Source organism: Bidens hawaiensis, unplaced genomic scaffold, assembly GCF_021521415.1.
Source record: "Bidens hawaiensis isolate Kalapana, Puna unplaced genomic scaffold, B.hawaiensis_p1.1 tig00014205_1, whole genome shotgun sequence".
NCBI lineage: Eukaryota > Viridiplantae > Streptophyta > Magnoliopsida > Asterales > Asteraceae > Bidens > Bidens hawaiensis.
Genome location: NW_027492223.1, coordinates 35,648 through 57,577, shown reverse-complemented (window position 1 = coordinate 57,577; position 21,930 = coordinate 35,648). Strand labels below are relative to the sequence as shown.

The following is a 21,930-nucleotide window of genomic DNA, read 5'->3' as shown; positions in this document are numbered from 1 at the left end:
TATAGGAGTATATATGGAGTTCATATATATGAGCAGGCCTTTTGTGACTTAATTCACAAACTGTGAAACCATGCATGCTCCTCATCTGATTAATATATAAATTGGTTCTGTAGACAATAAATATACTATTTGTAAATATTAAAATGCGTCTAATCAGTTTATGTAAAAGTTAACAAAACCAAAAATCCAGTTATGTAATTTAAGTCCCATGAACCTAATTCGTAACTCTTAATATAATTAAAGTGTAGGTTCTCGGACTCGTTAAGGACAACTTTTATTGTTCTATTTTTGTTCATCAGTTAAGGTACGGTTTCTGTTTTTGTTACTCTTAGTATTTTTTGTTACTCTTAGTATTTTTTTGTAGTCCGTTACCTTTGTACGGTTTCTGGTTTCTTTCACTCATAGTATTAATTATATTCCGTTACTTCGCAGTACGGATTCTGTTTTTGTTTCCTGTTGGTATTAATTATATTCCGTTACTTTGTAGTACGGATTTTAGTTTTCTTCACTCATAGTACTGGTTCTATATTATATTCTATGTCCGTCACTTCGTAGTGCGGATTTTTGTTATTTTTCAGTTTCAGATTGAGTTCAGTTTATCCGTATGATATGTTTAATATTAAGTTTTTAACATGCAATAGGTTATATATATTTTGTATTCATTGTTGCATGTTCCTGTTCGAATTTAGTTATATGAATTTAGCTTCAGTACTCTGTTACCCGAGCATTTCTGACTTGTCGTTGGGGCGTCAACGACATGGCACTTATCGTGACAGTGCGTAATCAAAGTTCACGGCGTCTCTGAAAGTACTCATGTAGTACCTTGGCCATTTAGAGGCGTATAGATCGATCTTAGCTCCGACTCCTGACTCCTGACTTCTGTTTGAGATGGAACAATGTGTGCACGCCACCCACACCGTCTCCTTGGTGCATGGACTAGCTAGCTGTGTACCCCTCTGTTTAGGCTCTGGGTGCTTCCGTATTACACGACCTATTTATTTCAACATCATCGTCGTGTATATTAGTAATTATATTTTGTTTCGCTATAATTCTGGTCCGTTTCGATATGTGTATATGCATTTGGTTAAATTTGAGTATATTCAGATTACGTCCCGATAGTGTATCGGATTATGTTTCGCATCTAATTATAGTTCGGTCTAAAACGTGGTTTTATATCCGCAATAGTTTCAGTTTTATTTCAGTATGTGTTTTGTCTTATGTATGCCTTTACCTGTACTATTGTTCTCTCCGTTACTGGGCAATTTTTGGCTCAGCCGTATTTTCTTGTTTGTGTCTGTCTTATTTGCTAACAGGTAATTCGGGAAATCGGGGAGATCAGTGATGAGAGTAAAATGAAGCTCAAGAATAAGGACTTGATTTAATTTTCTTTAAGCATTTAATAAATTTGACTTAGAATTTCTTTCAGTGTTTTTAACTCTTTTGGTTGCCATGGGATTCTTTTCATTTCATTTAAATGGTTTTTGTTTGGTCTATGATATCTGCAATAGTGACACGTCAGCCTGCTCCGGGTTGGGGTGTTACAGTTATGGTATCAGAGCCCAGGCTCTTTCTTGTAGAAAACTTACACGAAAAAAAAAAATGTGAGTTAATGGGTAGACGTCGGGTTAGGATTTTCCTTTTCGTCTTTCGCGTATTCCGTAAATCCTTATCGTTCAATTCATACGTTATCTTACTTTCAGATGCCTCCTAGAAGACGTGTTAACCGCCAAAACGGGAATGATGCTGGAAACGACCCACCTCTTGCGACCCTTGTCGCTAACGCCGTCAATGCGGCTATTGCTGCGGCAGTCCCTAACATCATACAACAGTTGCAGCAGAACAATGCCGGTGGCAACAATGCCGGTGGCAACAATGTCGGTGGTAACAACGCCGGTGGCAACAACGCCAGTGGAAACAATGCTGGAGGCAACAATCATCCTGTTGGTATTCATGTCTGGCTTGAGCGTTTTCAAAAGCAAAAGCCAAAATCCTTTAGTACTCTAGTTCTCCAGTAGAAGCTGAAAACTGGATCGCGCACATCGAGAAACTGTTTGAAGTGCTGGGTGTTGAAGATGTGTTTAAGGTTCGATTAGCTACTTACAAGCTCGAAGATGACGCTCACAGATGGTGGAAGACACTGAAAGCTGCCCGTGGTGGAGACAATTATGCTGCTACACTTCCTTGGAATGAATTCCGTACTTTGTTTTACCAACAGTACTTCACTGATGCTGATCGCAGTGAATATTTGAGAGAATATTCTTCAATTATTCAGGCTAATGATGAGCCCATCGTTGAGTTTAAAAATCGTTTCAGTCGATTGGTTAGTTTTCTTGGCCCAACTGTAGGCACGCAAGAACAACAGACCAACCATTTCAAGTGGGCCATTTGTGACCGAGATAGGAAGTTTATCTTGAACCTCCGTTTTAATGACATAAATGAGATAGTTGATGCGGTTAAGAACCTTGATAATGATAAGAAACACCGCCAGAAATCTTTTGATGAAAGTCGTAAGCGGCCTAGAGAAAATAATCAGGGTCAATCTTCTTCTCAAGTTGGAACCGAACAGTCCCTTGTACCCCGAGACCGTAGACAGCGTACTGATAGGAATTTCAACAATCAGCCACGAAATGGGGGAAATCGAAATCAGAATCATAGGCCCGCACAGAATAATATGCAACAACATCATAACCCCACCAGAGCTCAACCACTTAATCAACAAAACCGAAATACTCCTCTGTGTGGCACGTGTGGGAAACGTCATGGAGGCGCTTGTCGTCGAGCTGAAGGTCGTTGTTTTAGATGCGGAGATGCAGGACACATAATCAGAGACTGCCCTCAGCGGGACCCTAGGGCTAATACTAGGGAAGATGCTAGATCTGCTGCAGGAGGACGAGTTTTTACACTTACAGCTAATGATGCAGCTAATGCCCCAGGTATGGTTTCCGGTAATTTACAAATTGGTGATCGTGATATGTATGTTTTATTTGATACTGGTGCGACACATTCTGTGGTATCACTCTTATTTGCTAAATATTTAATGACTATGCCTACTGCCTTAGAGTACCCTTTAGTGATATCTACTCCTCTGAGAGACACCACTGTTATCTCTCATGTTTATAATGAGTGTCCAATCCGAATCAATTCAGTTATCCGTGCCGCAGACTTGTATCCTATGCATATGAGTGACTTTGATGTTATTCTGGGTATGGACTGGTTATCGCAACATAATGTTACGATCGAATGTCAGACTCGTCGTGTTTTATTTGGAAATCCTCAGTGTCCCGAATTTATCTATCAGGGGACCCAGCCTCGAAAATCTTTAAAAAATTATTTCTGCGCTTAAGGCTCATAAGTTTCTATCGCACGGTTGTGCGGGATTTCTTGCTTCGGTTAAAGCTACATCTTCTAATGAACCCAAAATCTCTGATTATCCGACTGTTTGTGATTTTCCGGACGTTTTTCCTAAAGAATTGCCTGGACTTCCACCAGATCGCGAGGTAGAATTTACTATTGATCTTGTCCCTGGTGCCGCATTTCTAAGGCACCCTATCGTATGGCACCTTTGGAGCTTAAGGAGCTCAAAGAGCAGCTACAAGAATTATTGGAACTGGGTTTTATTAGACCGAGTGTCTCTCATTGGGGCGCACCGGTCTTATTTGTGAAGAAGAAGGACGGTTCATTAAGACTCTGTATTGACTATCGGGAGTTGAATAAAATCACCATTCGAAATCGTTATCCCTTGCCTCGTATCGATGATCTATTCGACCAGCTTCAAGGCGCCAAATGTTTTTCTAAGATTGATTTGAGATCTGGTTACCATCAGCTTAAGATCAAATATTCAGATGTTTCTAAGTCAGCTTTTCGTACTCGTTATGGCCATTATGAATTCTTGGTGATGCCGTTTGGGTTAACCAATGCCCCGGCCGTTTTCATGGACTTGATGAACCGAGTTTTTCGAGAATTTCTTGATAAGTTCGTGATAGTCTTCATCGACGATATTCTAATTTACTCTAAAAGTAAAGCGGAACATGAGGATCATCTTCGTATCGTACTCGAGATTTTACGTAAAAAGAAGCTTTATGCCAAATTCTCAAAATGCGAGTTCTGGCTAAGCAAGGTAGCGTTTTTGGGTCACATTGTGTCGGCCGAAGGCATTACAATGGACCCGGCTAAAATCGAGGCAGTCACTAATTGGCCTAGACCTACCTCAGTCTCAGAAGTCCGTAGTTTTCTCGGCCTTGCCGGTTATTATCGCCGATTTGTTGAAGGTTTTTCCGCCATCGCCCTACCCCTCACGCAACTGTTAAGGAAAGGGGTTAAGTTCTCCTGGAATGATGATCGAGAGAAAAGTTTTGAAGAACTAAAGAAGCGATTGGTTTCTAATCCGATTCTTACACTTCCTTCAGGCACGGGTGGATACCAAATTTATAGTGATGCTTCTAAGAAAGGTCTCGGCTGCGTTTTAATGCAGCATGGTAAAGTCATTGCATACGCCTCACGACAGTTGAAACCTTACGAGGTTAACTATCCGACGCATGACCTCGAACTCGCTGCAGTTATTTTCGCGTTGAAAATCTGGCGCCATTATCTTTATGGAGAGACTTGCGATATTTTCACTGATCATAAGAGCTTGAAATATATCTTCACTCAGAAGGAACTGAACATGAGACAGAGACGTTGGTTAGAACTTCTAAAAGATTACGACGCTATCATACAGTATCATCCGGGGAAGGCAAACGTTGTAGCCGATGCTCTTAGTCGGAAGAGTTTCGGAACAATAAATCCTTTTCAGCTGCAACCTCATATCCTCAATGATCTGGATAGATTGGGTATTGGTCTCCATTTTGGTGATACCAATGGATATCTAGCCAGATTTCAGGTTGAGCCTGATCTAATTTCTCGAATCAAGAGTGCGCAATATGAAGACGGAGAAATTTGGGCAATTATACAGAATTTGGAGGGTGGTAAACAGTCAGAATTCAGAGAAGACGAACATGGCGTAGTTTGGTGTGAGAAACGGTTATGTGTTCCTAGCGATTCCACCCTACGGGAGTCGTTGTTAGCCGAGGCTCACAGTTCACCGTTCTCAATCCACCCCGGATCCACAAAGATGTATCGAGATCTTCGTCAACATTTTTGGTGGAGCGGTATGAAAGAGGACGTGGCCAGTTATGTCAGCAGATGCCTTACTTGTCAGCAAGTTATAACTGAGCATCAAAGAGCTGGGGGTTTACTTCAGACACTTGACATTCCGGTATGGAAGTGGGATGATATCTCAATGGATTTTATTACCGGACTACCTAAAACGTTCAAAAGAAATGATGCTATTTGGGTTGTAGTCGATCGTTTGTCAAAATCGGCTCACTTTCTTCCGATTCAAAAAGGATTCTCAGTCAGTAAGTTATCCGATATTTTTACTCGAGAGATTGTGAGACTCCATGGCACCCCCGTCTCTATTGTTTGTGATCGACACCCACGTTTCACTTCGCGTTTTTGGAAAGGGTTGCAGGCCGCATGGGGTACTAGATTGAGATTCAGTACCGCGTTTCATCCTCAGACTGACGGTCAGTCAGAACGTACCATTCAGACACTCGAAGATATGCTTCGAGCATGTGCTTTAGAGTGGAGTGGAAACTGGGACGAGTATTTAAGTCTGGTTGAGTTTGCCTACAATAATAGTTGGCAAGCTAGCATCGGTATGGCGCCATTCGAGCTTTTATATGGTCGTAAGTGTAGAGCCCCTGATTGTTGGGATGAGGTTGGTGAGAAAATTATTGAAGGGCCCGAGTTGGTACAGATTACAAATGAGAAAGTTACCATTGCTCGTGAGAAGCTAAAAGAGGCTCAGAGTCGACAGAAGAGCTATGCAGACCGACATCGTCGAGCTTTGGAATTTAATGTCGGTGATCGGGTATTCTTGCGAGTTTCACCTTGTAGAGGCGTTCAACGTTTTGGAATCAAGGGAAAACTTAGCCCAAGATTCATCGGACCGTTTGAAATTCTTGAAAGAGTTGGCGAAGTCTCTTATCGTTTGGCTTTACCACCTCAGTTATCTCATGTGCATAGGGTCTTTCACGTATCTCTTCTTAGGGGGTATAATTATCACCCGTTACATGTTGTTACCTATCCGCTCCATCTGATTCGCGAGGATTTATCTGTTGAAGAAGAACCTGAAGCTATTCTTGATCGTCAAGAACGCATTATGCGCAAGAAAACTATTCCGTTCGTTAAGATTCTTTGGAAGAACCATTCTGAACGAGAAGCTACATGGGAAATGGAGGATACAATTCGTTCCCAATATCCGTATTTATTTCCGTTTTAGCACTTGGTGATTTCAGTTTGGATGGTTTTGATTTCATATGAATTCTGTTTTATATGTCCTAATATTTGTTTCCAAGACTTTGCAATTGTCATGTCTGAATTTATGAAAGTTTTAAGTTTGTTTCGTTTCCGTGATATCCGAAAGTATGTGTCACCGTCTTACAATTTCGAGGACGAAATTTTTTTTTAGGGGAGTATAATTATAATAACCCAAACTTTTGTATTAGATAACAAACGAATAACCATAATTTTAATATAAATGTTGTTTAAACTATATAATAATAATAAATGTGAAAGTCAAATTATAATAAGTTGGTGAGACTTCTACTTGGCCTTCAAACGTGAGCAACAAACAATCTAACTCATTTAGGAATTTGATTGTGGTTATAACTCGTAAATATATACGATAACAATTCCAACGAATCTTCATGGATTAAAAAAAAAAAAAAAAAAAAAAAAAAAAAAAAAACCTAAATCCTATTCTCTCTGCCGTATTCACAAACAACCACCACCGCCCTACAAATCGTCACGAAACGTGTCACCTTTACCGGAAATTTTAAGACGAAAACCACCGCGACCGCTAACGATCACTTTCAGAGACAACCGCCACAACCTTGGACGCGTCAGTGGTTGCAAGGAGTCACCGACACCGCGTTTCCTGCTTTTCCGAGTTACGCCACCTACACCGGAATCACAAGTGCCGAGCCGCCGCCACCGGAACGAACCAACGCCGCTTCCACGCTTCTACCTCCATCGAAGGTAACCCAGATCGAGTCATACTTCATGTTTTTTTCCCCATCGATGTGAACAATTGGTTAATGAAACAACAATAATAAATCGTATGGTTAGGTTAAACACGAACCATGACTTACATTGGCGTTTTGTTTTCGGAATGAAATAGAACAGTTAATTGAGGTTTTAGTTGATTGAAGTTATTGTTTTATAAATTTGTTTCTACAGAAGTTTCCCTATTGAACAGTGGGAACTTAATATTAAATATATATAGGAGTATATATGGAGTTCATATATATGAGCAGGCCTTTTGTGACTTAATTCACAAACTGTGAAACCATGCATGCTCCTCATCTGATTAATATATAAATTGGTTCTGTAGACAATAAATATACTATTTGTAAATATTAAAATGCGTCTAATCAGTTTATGTAAAAGTTAACAAAACCAAAAATCCAGTTATGTAATTTAAGTCCCATGAACCTAATTCGTAACTCTTAATATAATTAAAGTGTAGGTTCTCGGACTCGTTAAGGACAACTTTTATTGTTCTATTTTTGTTCATCAGTTAAGGTACGGTTTCTGTTTTTGTTACTCTTAGTATTTTTTGTTACTCTTAGTATTTTTTTGTAGTCCGTTACCTTTGTACGGTTTCTGGTTTCTTTCACTCATAGTATTAATTATATTCCGTTACTTCGCAGTACGGATTCTGTTTTTGTTTCCTGTTGGTATTAATTATATTCCGTTACTTTGTAGTACGGATTTTAGTTTTCTTCACTCATAGTACTGGTTCTATATTATATTCTATGTCCGTCACTTCGTAGTGCGGATTTTTGTTATTTTTCAGTTTCAGATTGAGTTCAGTTTATCCGTATGATATGTTTAATATTAAGTTTTTAACATGCAATAGGTTATATATATTTTGTATTCATTGTTGCATGTTCCTGTTCGAATTTAGTTATATGAATTTAGCTTCAGTACTCTGTTACCCGAGCATTTCTGACTTGTCGTTGGGGCGTCAACGACATGGCACTTATCGTGACAGTGCGTAATCAAAGTTCACGGCGTCTCTGAAAGTACTCATGTAGTACCTTGGCCATTTAGAGGCGTATAGATCGATCTTAGCTCCGACTCCTGACTCCTGACTTCTGTTTGAGATGGAACAATGTGTGCACGCCACCCACACCGTCTCCTTGGTGCATGGACTAGCTAGCTGTGTACCCCTCTGTTTAGGCTCTGGGTGCTTCCGTATTACACGACCTATTTATTTCAACATCATCGTCGTGTATATTAGTAATTATATTTTGTTTCGCTATATTTCTGGTCCGTTTCGATATGTGTATATGCATTTGGTTAAATTTGAGTATATTCAGATTACGTCCCGATAGTGTATCGGATTATGTTTCGCATCTAATTATAGTTCGGTCTAAAACGTGGTTTTATATCCGCAATAGTTTCAGTTTTATTTCAGTATGTGTTTTGTCTTATGTATGCCTTTACCTGTACTATTGTTCTCTCCGTTACTGGGCAATTTTTGGCTCAGCCGTATTTTCTTGTTTGTGTCTGTCTTATTTGCTAACAGGTAATTCGGGAAATCGGGGAGATCAGTGATGAGAGTAAAATGAAGCTCAAGAATAAGGACTTGATTTAATTTTCTTTAAGCATTTAATAAATTTGACTTAGAATTTCTTTCAGTGTTTTTAACTCTTTTGGTTGCCATGGGATTCTTTTCATTTCATTTAAATGGTTTTTGTTTGGTCTATGATATCTGCAATAGTGACACGTCAGCCTGCTCCGGGTTGGGGTGTTACAGTATATATATATATGGTTTTGATAAAATAGTGAAGAGCACAAAATTGGAACAAGCTCACCAAATTAAGTTTTCTCAACAGGTTAGCTTTTCTCTCAAATTACATCTTGTTTTTCGTATCTATATATGTTGTATTGATGCATATAGTAGTTCGACTAGCATAACAATTAATGATATGATATACAAATAAAATTAGCACCAAATTAATGATATGATGCATATAGTTGTTCGGCTAGCATAACAATCTATATGTTGTATTGATGCACATGGTTCAAATTACATCTTGTTTTTCAAATCTATATGTTGTATTGATTCATATAGTAGTTCTACCGGTACAAATAAAATTAATCTACTAAATATACAAATAAATAATTGTAGTAATTATAGTAAATGGTTTTGAACTAGAGTAGTAATAGTAATTATTCTAGTATAAAAGGTATAGAACAATTACTGTAACATAATTACTCTACACTAGTTATTTATACAATTTCATGATAAAAGTCATTTGTATTTGATCCGAACACTTATAATAATATAGTGTTTTATCTTTTTGTTTGCAAGCATACATTTTAAAGCAATTTTTTTTAAAATTTTCTAAACCGGTAATCGCAGCGTCGCAGGGGTGTACATGGGTTGGTTTTGAGCTCGACTCGATGATAACTGAAGCTAACTTTTTGAATTTTTTAAAACCGTTTGGTTTCGGCATTAACATTTGCACTTAAAAATTTTGTGTCGAAAAATATTTGGTGCTAATCTTTTTCTTAATTACTGTTTAATTGATTATCATACCTTTGAAGTTTGAACTAAAATTTTTTGAGTTACACTGTATGACTTGACATTCAAAATTAAATACGAAAACCCCTGAATTTGATTTTGGTTTAGGCAAAACCGAAACCGCACCAAAATTTCATTTTTCGCAAAATATAAAACTAAAACGTCAGTTTCTGTTTGGGTTTGGTTAGATCAGTAAATTTTCTGTTTCATACACACCTCCGTCGTGAACAATGGTTTTGTTAGAAGAAAATATTAGAATGTTAGTATATTTCCCTTTTTAATAAAATCTTGATAAATGCAGGTTGAGGGAAAATGGCAAAGCATCATCCTGATCTGATAATGTGCCGAAAGCAGCCCGGGATCGCAATTGGAAGGCTTTGTGAAAAAGATGATGGAAAATGTATTGTTTGACTCTTATGTGCGTCCGTGTACACTTGTGCGTGTGTGCGACGAGTGTAACTACGGCTCGTTTGAGGGTCGGTGTGTGATATGCGGAGGGGTTGGCATTTCTGATGCATATTATTGCAAAGAGTGCATGCAACAGGAGAAAGATCGAGACGGGTGCCCGAAAATTGTGAATTTGGGGAGTGCGAAAACGGATTTGTTTTAAGAGCGCAAAAAGTACGGGTTTAAGAAAAGATAATCGGTATTTGAACGGTATCGACTCTCTTTATATATATTTGGTTGTATAAGTCTTGTCAAAACTGTTGGAAATACTTCCCTTTGTGTTTTTACATTTGTTGGTATTTTATATTGTGATGTGTGAGCAGAAGCATTCAAATGGATCAAGAATAATTAGTTAATCAAAATCTCCAACAAAGGTTCTAACAACATATTTCTTATCAATGTTTACTGTAATTCATTAAAATGGATCAAGACTATGCTGTCCCAGTCTGCAAAATAGTTTATCTACTAGAAAATATACTATTGACAAGATTTTTAGTTTACTTTCTACTTCATTGTCTACTATAGTTCAGTAAATGAAGAAAACTTGGTAATATTATTTATTTCTTTGTTATAAAAGAAGGCTTTTTTTTGGAGGAAACTAAGAAAAATATAAGATTTGTTGGGTCGCGCGGGATAAAGTAGCATCCGCTAAAGAGTAAAGAATATGGAGGGTTGGACTTGGGGTTGTGTTTAGATATTCAAATATTGCTCTTTTGTCTAAATGGTGGGCTCTTCGGAATCGTCTGCATACGAAGTGAGAATTTGTTAAAAAGGAATGTTCTCGTAGGCCCGACGGTGTGTGTATGTTGCATGGCTTCGGGTGAGTCTATTGATCATGCATTTACTTCTTGCTACTTAGCGTTGGTGATGTGGAGTTTATGGTGTAATCGCAACAAGAAGATTTTTGAAGGCAAGGCTATTTTGATTCATAAAGTATTGGACGATATAAAAGAATTGGCTTTCTTGTGGCTCTCTATACGGTCGAAGAATTCTATAAGGGAGTGGAGCTTATGGTTCGGTTTTAACTTGGATGGAATGATGTATTATGTGTTTTGGTTTAGTTTCTTTAGTCCTCTTTGGTCTTGTTCCTCAGTTTCTTGCTGAGTTTCTGTTAACTTGTACTCTTTGTTTTATGTTTTATATAAGCCTTGCTGTTCAAAAATCAAAAAAAAGAAAAAAAGAATAACATTAGTACATGGTGCAATATTCACTCAATCTATGTCTTTTTAATGCACGACATTTTTAATATTCATAATCATGTCTCGGATGGGTAGCATAAAAGGGAGTATGCTGTAGTCAATTATAATAGTGGCTTGTTGGTGTATATGGAAAGCTCGGAACAACTTGATTTTTGAAAACAAGCCCACTAGGATTGAAAACATCCTTAGACTGTCTGCATCAGTTCAGGGCAATTCTTTCTACAAACCGCCTAGTCAGCATGCCACATCATCTTTCCATTCATTTTTTCCACAAACACTTTTTACCTACAACAATAACATATTCATTCTTTCCACAAACAACCTCATAATTTCCACATCGCCAACATTGGGGACCCACCAACCACCATCCTTGAGGAAGGATCTTCAAGGATGGATGGCCCTCCACAATACATGTATTTTCCATCCTTCTAACAAATCTCCTCCACATAAGCCATGGATGGCCTTGATGCAGAAGGTCTTAGAGATTTTAAAGTGTTAAGTTATTGTGGATTAAAAATAGATCAAAATGTTTGGATTTATATTGGGATATATGGAAGTGTTTGGCTTTGTAAGTCGTCGTGTGTTTGGTGTTGTTGCCGGCCCCTGCTATACTCTCGGTATGAGGGGTTTTCGGCTTTGTTATATGAAATTTGTTGTTAAAAAGGATATATATAATGAAGTAATACAAGAAGTACCATCAAGGCCCCTTAGAGATTTTCCAGCCAAATGACCTTATTATAACATGTTCTAGGTATCATTTAATTGACATAATAAGCATAAAAAACTTAAAAACAGTAAAAACTTTAATCAATATATTGAGATATATGTGGTAAAAACATTGGCATATACACCATTAAATAGAAGACTTCAAGATCAAGTCTAACTTATTCAAAATGAAATAAATAACAATGAAATACATAAAAACAAAAAATGAACTTATAAACTATAATAATAAGATCAGATGGATGCTTTCAACCTTCTGAAGCTTCTCGAAACAAATCGTCAAAATTCACCGATAATTCATGTTAAAAGGCGATTAATGATGCCATAACTAAGCAAGCTGCTCCTGCTCCAACAATGCTGAAAAATGCTCTTCATCAAATGTAACTTCGGTATCTCGATTATTGTTATTATTAGTTGCCGGCAACGAATCGTGTGATCTATGCACCCCAAATGAAACCGATTTCCTCAACTTATGAAGCTCGTCTTTCTGTACACCCCAATCCAACTTCCCATCGGGAGACCCCCAACCTGAGAGCTTAGAAGGCCCCATTGACTGCCGGTTGACCGCCCCACGGTCAACAAAACTTTGACTCCGGTTTGCAAATGCAGCCGCTCTCGAATTCATAATTTGGTTCGCTCCAAACGATGATGGTGACGACATCCTCATGTTTTGGTGTAAAGGGCTAATTCTCGATTCGAGTGAAATCCCAGAACCCAAAAGGTCAACACTTTTGCGCGGTGACCCATTGACCGTGTCGTACTCATCAAAATACTCATTAAAACCCGAGTTAACACGCGCAAACTCATCAATCAACTGCTGTTGACGATAACGGTCCACCATCATCAACTCAGTTTCAAGATCCAACCGGTTTGACCAAAAAAGCCCACCTCGAGGAGACGAAGCAACGGGAGTAATCGGTGGTGTGGAACTTTGAGGGACCATTGACAACGAGCCCATATTAAAAGGACTAACCGATGAAATATCATACGCCGAGCCTGTTGACGGGTGTAACGGGCGAAGCTCTTCGGGTTTATGAGCGAAAAAACACACTTTTCGACTACACCCGATTTCATCTTTACATAAACGCGTCCGATACTGAGCCGGATGAAGCCAACACTCGAAAATCCCATGTGCGTATTCACAATTAACGCCTTGTTTACACGACCCTTTTCTAAACTCGGGACACGGAACACAACTATAAGGATACTTTCGTGGATCCCGCCTTCGCGCGTTCTCACCCGGGTGGACAAACGGGCACTCGGTCCAATCGTGCGAGTACGCTCTCGAACAAGGTTTGATCTTAAACGCGTACATCCTAAACTCATCCGTGTTGTATATCCCATTTTTCATATCGGGTAGCGATAGATCAACCGGATACTCCTTTTTAACTACAATCGGGGAAACCGTACTATTCACCTTCTGTTCTTCAACACTGTTATTAACTAAATCAGTTAACATAATAATATCTTGTTCATCAGAATAACCATTTAACATAACTTCCAACAATTTCCTAGTACCATTGAACACAGACCCGAACACGAACGGAATCAAATCCATGGGCCGGTTTCCATGAACATCTAAACAATTCGTATCACCCGAACTGTCAATCAAAAGCTTAACTACCTCAACAGAAGCGCTCGAACCGCCAGCAACCGCAAGGTGCAAGGCAGTGGCCCGGTCGGAACCCGAACACTTATTAACATCAACACCATCTAACATTAGTATAAACTTCAAAACCTCTATGCTACCAAACATGGAGGCAATCATAAGAGGTGTTCTTTCCTCAAGCTTCATCTTTTTCGACCCGATCGCCCTACCGTACCATAAACCCGGCTCGTTAACATCGAACGCCTCTTCTTCGATTAATTTTTCGATTAATACCCTAAATTCTTGCAAGCTATCTGATGCTGCTAACTCAAGCAAAACTGAAATTGGGCTTATGGGTTTGTCTTGATTTTGACTGGTACACATGTTCCTACAATACCCAGTCACAAATTTTCAAACTTTTGAATAACTAAACCCTAATTGAATCAAATGATCAGTATAAAGAACGAAATTAGGTTTAATTTGTTCGGAAAATGAAGGGTTTTTGATATGAAGTGGAATTAAGAGATGGGTAACAGCGATTGAGATGGTAACGTACCTTGATTTGATTTAATTTGATGAAGAAAATGAAGTTAGTTGAAGAGAAGAATTGGTGGAGTCAAAAAAGACGAACACAAAGGCGTTTTTGTTACAAATTTTTCCCTCCTCCTAAATGAAACTCAAATGCAGTGGAAATGGAAATGCAAATGCAAATGGGTGTTAAATTTGGAAAAGAGTTGGAAATTCTAGAAACAATATTTATTCCTTAATCGGCATTTATCTTGTGGTGACACTTGGTAGAATTTCATGGATGATGATATCTTTGCACCGGCCGGGTAATTTATTAAAGTTTCGGGTATAAAAAATTGTGTAAAAAAATGGTACATATCACATGTGTGATTGGTACGTGGTAATAGAATAGATGGTGAAGAGATATGGTCTCGAATCAGGGCCGGCTCCGAAAAGACGAAATTTTTTTGGTTAAAGGCGAAAAATTTTTGTACCTTAAATAAAAGAAATTTTTTTTTGTTTAAAAATTTAATTTTAATGGCTTACTTACTACTTAGTTATGATTTGAGTTGTGTAAAAAACTTGTGTATAAAAATAAACATAAAAATGTCTCAACTAAGACTAGAACCCACAATATTTTGTTTAGATGTCATACCTCTTTGTCACTAGACCAAGCTAGTGGTTATGAAATTATGTTGAAACATTGATTTTACATAATTTTATTTTTATAAAAATACTTAAAAAAAAATATCTAAATTTTTTTTTCGGGCCTAACGGGGTGCCGGGCCTGTGGCCTTCGACTACCCAGCCACACCCCTAGGCCGGCCTATCTCGAAACCGTGCACAAACCAAACTAGGTCAAAACTATTAGAAGGGAAAATTCACACCCACAAACGCACCCCCGTGTAGCAGATAGTCCAAGAATTCCGCTGAGATCCAGGACCACTGTCAAATACCAGAGTTGTGTAGGAATAAACAACAGGGTAGCGCTACATGTATACTAGAAACGTGCAAGACCACTATGATAGTCACGTAAAGGAGACAAAAGTATTGAGTGATGGCTCCCGCGCAAAACAGCACCCACGATCTCCACTAAGACGATTACAGAAGAGACAAACATGATCCTATGACACATGGTCCAATAAACATCCCATACATCTAGCTATAAATATAAGACTCCATCATATAACACCCGGATTCAATACCCCGTGAAAATTTCTATTTGAATCAAGTTGAACTCATGTTTTTTCATACCAAAAAAATGTAGTGGATGAGGAAACTAAAAGTATTATTACTTTTAATGGAATATAATGGAATATGTTTTCATTAAAACTGACGAAAATAAGACTCCTCAAATTAAAAAAAAAATACTTTTTTCAAATTTTCACAACATTATACAATTAAAATCATGATAAATATATTATGAAAAATCAAATATTTTTAACTACTTGAATTTAAAAATCATCCAAAATTGCCAGTTTTTGGAAGTATAATAATGTATTTTTTTATCATAATTTTATCATAATATTGTTTACAGGATATGAAATCATTGGCTGATTAAAAATGAGATAAAAATCTTTGTGCAGAGATTTAGAGGGATAATCACGATCGATTTTGGGAGGATAAAAATGAGAGGCCAAAAAAAGGCCTTGTGGGGAGGAATAAGATCAGCCTGTTTAGAGGGAAAGGGATTACATTTGTAACCGTGGGTTCTTTTCAATCTTGTGGGATAACTAATCATTCATTAACTTAAATATTATATGATAACTAGCCACAATCCCATTAAAATAATAATTAATTTACATATAAAAAAAGTGACAACATAAATGAGATACATTTTATTTATCGGTGTGAACAATTAATTCCCTTCAAATAGAAAATAAGTTGTAGACATTATGGCGCCATCGGAGTAACGTGAAGAGGAGAAAAGCTTCATGGCGCCTAGGTTTTTTTTAGCGAGGTGGTGTTCATGGCGTCATCCTGCCCATGTGGCATGGATGGTGCCTTCACAAAACATAGCCTAAACATCCCCGCATTTTCATTACCTTTATTCAGTTCTCTCATTTATTTATATTATTTTGTTTTTTCAAACGTTAAAATTTTATAACAAACGGCACATAATGCCAACAAACAACACACACTATCTATAAACTTGTATCAAACACTACCTAAATCTTTTTATTAAGATAATATGATAATTTACATCAAATAAATAATACATATACCTAATTAATAAGTATTTATCTTATGATATGTGTTATATTTCTCATGTTATTTTAGTGAAAGAAAAATGAAAAAAAAAAGGTATTATTTAATTAAATATGGATTATAGTGGAATGAGAAGTGAGAGACTCTTAAAAAAATTATTGATAAATATAAGTTTTAGTAAAGTTTTATAGACGTGATGAAGCACGGAATACGAATGCTTTGTGTAGTTTTAAAGCGTACGTGATTTAGTGATCTAAAAACTAAATATATTTTACCTTAAAGAAATGGTGCAATACAATATAATTTAAGTTAAAAAATATGATATTTCCGGTCAATTAAGGCTGCATATTATTCTTCCTTAACAAATTACTAATTACCTTGATTCAGTCCATATAGGATATTGCTTCTACCGAAAAAGGTTATAGGAAAGAAAGAAGAATTTAATAGTATGTTACCTTAATTTGAACTTAAGAATTGTTATATATATATAATATATATAAACGAAAACATAAAAATCCTACGTGTTGTGATGTGGTCGCTTCCTCTTTTTTTGGAGTAACTAGATTTGCTTGATTTTTAAATGGAGAATTCTTATGCATTTAACCCGAATTCATGAGTATGGATCTTACCAAACCCAGATATTCCTTAAACGGGTTATAACATCTCCATAAATAAAAGATTATTCTCACCAAATTATTGATGTAAAAATCCTATAAAATAGGATATACTAAAAATTAATATCTTATTTATTTTAAAAAAGGATATATATTATTTAAATTAAAAAACCAATTTGATAGTAAAAAAAATAAACGGGTCTTGGGTCTCATCAAACCATAAGTATACTATTAACTTTCATAAATATTATTTTTAATTAAAAAACCAATTTTATAGTAAAAGAAATAAACGGGTCTTGGGCTCATCAAAACCATATATTTTTTAAACTGAGTTATAACATCTCATTTATTTGTCAAACAATTTATCATCAAACCATAAGTATATTATTAACTTTCATACAATAAAAAAATATAAATACAAAAAATAAATAAATATTAGAACAAATAATATAAAACAACCCCCGTAATTCGGGGGGGGGGGGTAAAAACTAGTGTCTATAATATATATAAACGAAAACCCAAAACTCCTAGGTGTCGTGATGTGGTCGCTCCTCATTTTTTAGGAGTCACCAGATTTGCTTGATTTTTAAATGAAGGCTTCTGATGCATTTAACCCGAATTCATGGGTATGGGTCTTACCAAACCCAGATATTCCTTAAACGGGTTATAACATCTCATTAAATTAAAAATTATTCTCACCAAATAATTGATGAAAAAATCCTATAAAATAGGATATGCTAAAAATTAATATCTTATTTATTTTTAAAAAGGTATATATATTATTTAAATTAGAAAACCAATTTTATAGTAAAAAAATGAGTCTTGGGTCTTATCAAACCATAAGTATATTATTAACTTTCATAAATAATATTTATAATTAAAAAAACCAATTTTAGTAAAAAAATAAACGTGTCTTGGGTGTCATCAAAACCATATAGCTTTTAAACCGGGTTATAATATCTCATTTATTTGTGAAATAATTTATCATCAAACCATAAGTATATTATTAACTTTCATACAATAAAAAAATATAAATTCAAAAAAAAAATATTAGATCAAACAATATAAAACAACCCTCCCCCCCGGTAATATGGGGGATAAAAACTAGTATATATATATTTAGATTAGTTTTTTTTACGGTGACTTTCTTGGTATTTAGGCCCCGTACTCTCCGAAATTAGAGGCCCCGATGCCCTACTTTGGTCGGACTATGTTGTCTTAACCGGGTTCACACTGGCTTCAGAGTTTCGCTTGGGCGTTCCCTCAGGAAACCAAACTGTCGGCTGGACTTGGCAATCGTTGTACCGCCACAAGAGTAGAACTCTCTGGCGTAACACACGGTGGGACCAAAACCCGGGTGGGTTTTGGGTTCGAACTTACAACCTCTGCCCAAAACCTAGCTCAAATCTTTCATTACCAACATTCATCTTAATATGACACAAGTGAGATTCGAACTTGGGTCTTTATTAAAGAATTGTGTCTTCTATAACTAGACCACAAGTGAGGGGTATATATTAGAATGCTCAATTTTGAAAAGCTTATATTTCCAGATTTTTAATACTTTCCTAAATATCTAATAAGTTATGACGTTATTCGGTTTTAAGATCGAACTTATCAATCAATCGGTTCCACGTACAATCCAAACGAGTTCTACGTTCAACCCGAGCCGACATTGAAAAACTCACAAGACTATAAAATCATCGTCACGGGTACATATAATATATCATTAAAATAACAAAATATTACAAAATTTTTAAATTATTTAAAATTAAGAAAACAACTTACAAAAATACAAACTTTGATAGTATGGGTGTGGTGGTGACTAGAGAGAAGAAGACCTTTGGAACCTGGACTGACATTTCGTAATCATGCCCCACTTATTTTCTTCCAACTGGGGCCCACTTCTGCTGACGTGGACGTACTGGTACTCGGATGACGTTTTTGGCTTTTGCACACACTTTTTGGGTCCAAATGGCTGTGACTTTAATTGGGTCACAGACTGATCAAAATGAAATATATGTGCCACGTGGAAGGTTGAGATTGGGTGGTGTTTAGGTTTTATGACAGATTCGGTCGTCTTAAAGAGTTGTTGGGCGGAAAAACACTCGCAAACAACGTTGAAATACCGACCACGCCTGCCCCAAAACATGACATTTTTTAGTCCAAATTCCATAAAAGCTAGTCCACCTACATATTTTAAGAAAAGCTAAAAAAAATAATTTATTAAAAGACTTTTCTTACATTGGAATATTAATTTTATTTATTAATTTAGTTGGAAACATTCTCACTTTCTATCTCTACTTTCGTATAAAACTTTTCTATTTCTTTATTCATTAGGTTATTGAAAAGTTGAAAAGCATGTTAAAAAAGAGATTTAGGAAACTAAGGTTATAAGATAATTAACGGTGGAGATGAGTGGTACCGACGTTGATGGGAGCGGGATAGGCATCAACCAGTGAAGTGAAGGTAGACAACGTCAATTGTTATCTAGATTTGAGCCGGTTTAGTTTTTGTATACTATGTAAACTCGTTAGTCGTTATTGTCACATGTATCGTTAATACCATGCTAACTAATGAGATTAGATAAAGTATAGTTTGTCTTCATCATCTGAACTTTAAGAGGTTTTTACTTTTTACTTGAATAGTAGATTAGTTTAGTATGATATTTAGATGAATATACATAAGAAACAATTTAGTAATTCATCATTTTTGAGCTTGAAAAAAACCAAACAAGCATCTTTTCTTAACCCTTTTTTAGTTATCCAATTTTGATTAACCCATTCTAACTTTAACTATATGTATGACCTAATTGAAGTACTACAAAATACAAACCTGTTCATCCGAATTGCCCTATATGAACAACTAAAGCGGTTTATAACAGTATTTGGGTTATTATATTGTCTTAATAAACCAAATCCAAATTTTTTGAATCTTGTTCTAAATTCATTGAATAACACGAACCCCTTATGGTTAGGTTGGATTAGGTGTTGTCGTGTTGGGACGTGGGTGAGTTGATGGTTGTCCACAACAAAATATATCGCATAAGCTAACTAACCTTAAACTAGACAAAATAAACATCCCATGGTGGTGAGTGGCGTCGATGACTACTAATGACACCGGCCAACAACCAATAGTGATGGTGCCCGACAACTATTTTATGTGTTGGGTGGCAATGAGCTTGAATATTTGATAATCTTTAAGAAAAGATTAACAAGGATTATAAAGACGCTTTAATGTTTTCTAAATTGTGGTTATAAGTATAAAACTAGGTTTTAATATATTCTATGTATTAGTTTCTTAATGAATTGTTTCATGATTGTTTGTTTTGATGAAAAATATTTGTTTAAGAAACACTCCACGACTAAATGCAGTCTAGTTTTAATGGCTGCATTGGACTTGAACGGTAGAAGCTTTTATTGCATTAAATTTAAATTTGATTTCAAAGGTTATATCTAAATTAAGTTTTGTATAATCCTGGATTCTATCATTATTTATGTTTGAATCTAAAAAACTATCGTGAAGACAAATGCACAACATTATTTTACAAAAACTTAATATAAATTACATTAAACCAATGGAGTGGTGATCCAACGTCAAAAGCAAAGCCTTCAAACACCTGGGTTTAGGAGGCAAAGATATTGGGTTCAAGTCCCACTGATTTGTCGTTTGAAAAAAAAATAATTTTTAATATACTTAGGAACAAAATTTGGTTCTTCTCTCCTGTAACGGGGCATTAAACTAGGAGGTGTCATCGGCTACATGTACCCAGAAGTGAGGGAACGAAAACAGTAAAAGCCTGGACAGCCGCGTCCAGGGCCGGCCTTGGGGTGAGGCAAGGTGGTCGACGGCCATAGGCCCGACACCCGTTAGGCCCGGAATTTTTTTTATTTTTTAATTATATTGTATTTTTATGAAATAGAATATGTATATTTAATGTTTAAACCTAATTAGATAATCAATAGTTTAATATTTAATGCGTCCTCTAATCTCAGGAAGATCAGGTGGTGTTGTCTCTTTATGGTGATTAATCTGCTGAACGTTTATGCTCCCCAAAGCCTCACGGCTAAGAGGCAACTGTGGAGAGAGATAGAATTGGTTATAAGTTTGAGACAAGGAATTTGGGGATTTCAACGCAGTTAGATCTCCGGAAGATAGAAAAAAAATCAGTTTTTTAATTCCATTGAGGCAAGAGATTTCAATGAATTTATCTCCAATGTTAACCTCTCGGAATTTGCCATGAAAGGAAGACGTTTCACTTGTGCAAAAAAATGGATTGGTGAGACGAAGGTTAAAGAAGAGGAATTATATGTTTGTCTTTCTAAAGAGTTGTCTATCCTAGATGAAGCTTTAGAATCCTCTCCTTTATCCGAAGAACTAAGATCAATGGGTTCATGAAGAATGTATGGCTCGACTTTTAGATTTGGGTTCGCAACGGGTAAAAGACGCGAAACAAAAAGCCCGGGTTAAATGGGCCTCGTTTGGAGACGACAATTCCGCCTACTTACATGGGATCATTAACGCCAAGAATCTGAAAAACCGATTTCATGGGCTGTATGTTAATGGCGAATGGTGCAACAACCCGAAGTTGGTAAAACGAGAAGCTCTAAAGTTCTTCTCTTCGCGCTTCAAAGAAACTGATCGTAACAGACCTTTCTTAAATTGTCATAATATCAAGAAACTCTCGGATGCAAACGCCTCCTCTTTGGTCACTCCTTTTACCATTTCTAAGATCAAAGCGGCGGTGTGGGATTGAGGGGTTGACCGTGCCCCGGGTCCGGACGGTTTTAACTTCAGATTTATCAAACGGTTCTGGGAGATTATTGGTCCTGATATTTGCAATGCTGTGATGTTCTTTCTTCTTCTGATAAGTTGTCTCAAGGGCGCGGTGCCTCGTTTATCGCCTTAATCCCTAAAGTGTCCGACCCTTACGGTTTCAATGATTTCCGCTCCATTAGTTTAATCGGTTCCTTGAATAAAATTATTTCCAAACTTTTAGCGAATCGGTTA

The 21,930-nt window shown here is 36.6% G+C and overlaps 2 pseudogenes; one reads left to right on the top strand and one right to left on the bottom strand.

Moving 5' to 3' along the window:
- Positions 1-9,940: 9,940 nt before the first annotated feature.
- LOC143546079 (PHD finger-like domain-containing protein 5A pseudogene) lies at positions 9,941-10,280 on the top strand (annotated as a pseudogene).
- A 1,832-nt stretch (positions 10,281-12,112) lies between these two features.
- Positions 12,113-14,392, bottom strand: LOC143546101 (zinc finger CCCH domain-containing protein 47 pseudogene; annotated as a pseudogene).
- Positions 14,393-21,930: the final 7,538 nt, after the last annotated feature.